Genomic DNA, 1,890 nt, shown 5'->3' with positions numbered 1-1,890 from the left:
ACATCCCTTGTTTACTGATATGGCAGGCGGCATTTTTAGTTCACAGATGGTTTACAGCAAGTCCTGGTGGCCCTGGAGCCGGTATGAGGCTCAGCTTTGAGGGGAGGAGCTGACCTGGGGCTTCTGAAGCTGCTGGGCAACCTCAGAGATAGTCTTGTGTTCTGTTTAGAGAGGGCTGTTGGCTGAAGGATGTGCTCCACTGAAAGGAAAGAAAACATGGGGTCTGGGAAACAGAGGGCCAGTACAAGAGAGATGAAGGGAATTTCTAAGATGATGATGCCAGTAGATCCCGAGATGACAGCTTGAAGCAGCCGAGAGAGCTCCCAGGAGTGTTCTGGGGAAGGAGTGTGGCAGGACGAGAGTTGTGCCGGGCTGTGGGGCTGGTGGTCACTGCCGGTGGGAGTTCGCTCTCCGCAACACGTCCTTGCCTTCCCTGCCTTGCTCTCTTCTCCCTGTGGGTGCACATTCTAGTGGCTGTGTCCTGGCCACATAAGTCCCTAATTCCTGTCCACTCAGCAGCTATCAAGGGGGCTGCCAGGCTCTGCAGGTGCTTGGCATTTGTGAGCCCCATGCTTTAGAAGAACTGGTGAAAAATGAAACCATTTCCCAACCCCAAGGCACTTACATTCTAGCTGGGAGACAACACATGAATTCATAAAAAATTGAATAGCGATAACACTATCACACAGAAATACTGACTGAATTGCCAGGTGAACAGTACAGACTCCGAGGGTTGTGAGTCCAGAGAGGGAGGTTTCGCTGTGGGCCCAGGAGAGCTGGAAAGGCTTCAAGGAAGATGAATAACTAGGGCTTGAAGGAATAGCCAGGACTTTAAAACTAATACCAATGGAATTTTTTCAATCAACTTTGTTGACATATAATGGATATACCATAAAATGCACCCGTTTTATGTGTACAACTCAGTTTTGATAAACACATACATCCACCTGTCACCAGCACCCGGAAGTTTGCTTGTGCCTCTTTGCAGTCAGCTGCCCCCATCCTCCACCTCAAGGCACCACTGATCTGATTTCTATTGCCATAGACTAGTTTTGTGTGTTCTAGCTGGTGAGAGCTGGCGAGCTCTTGGAGGTGATGGAAATGTTCTATATCCTGCTTTGGGTGGTGGTTAGACATGGGTGTTTACATTTGTCAAAACTCATTGATGGAGAGGAAGAGCGGGGGAGAAGGAGTTGCAATGAGCTTTTTCTTCATTTCCCCCGTCCCGCCCCTCTACATCCTGCCCATCCTGACATTTCAGTATTGGACCAGGCGAGTGGGGCCATGGAGGAGTGTGGGTAACACGGAGGAACAAGAACAGCAAGAACAGAGGGAAAGGGGAGAGACAGAAAGTCCTAGAGAGGAGCTTGAGTGTGTGTGTGATGGGGGCAGCTTCCACGGCTCGCAGAATCAGTTTTTATGGTCATGGGATTGGGGGCTGCTGCTCATGAGTCGTAGCAAAAGGTGGGTCCATGTGAGTTGCTGGCTACTTGTACTTTTGAAATCAGATACCCTGGATTTAGAAAACAAGCTCTTCTTTTAAAAAATAAGATCCCAGATGAGGAAGTGCTTCTCTCCAGCTCCTCCGTGAGTGCTCTCACATGCAACCTTTTATTCTTGCCCCTGCCTGAATGGCCTTAATGAAATAATAATAATAATTAGTTTTGGTTGGCCTAACTGCTGACCCGTTTGGTCTTCCAAGTTTATTCAGCCTTCAGCTGCGCCTTGCTTTGAGACGTGATTTATGAGTCCTTCTTCTGACTTTGGAGCTGAAGAGCAACAAAACACTGAAAATGCAGCTTCAGAAGTATAATGGAGGCTAAGAAAGAGCCATCTAGAAGAATTTCCATAGTCCTGTTTTCTCATAAGCCAGCAGTGAGGAAAGCCCAC

This window comes from Physeter macrocephalus, chromosome 18, assembly GCF_002837175.3.
Source record: "Physeter macrocephalus isolate SW-GA chromosome 18, ASM283717v5, whole genome shotgun sequence".
NCBI lineage: Eukaryota > Metazoa > Chordata > Mammalia > Artiodactyla > Physeteridae > Physeter > Physeter macrocephalus.
This window is presented reverse-complemented; position numbering follows the sequence as displayed.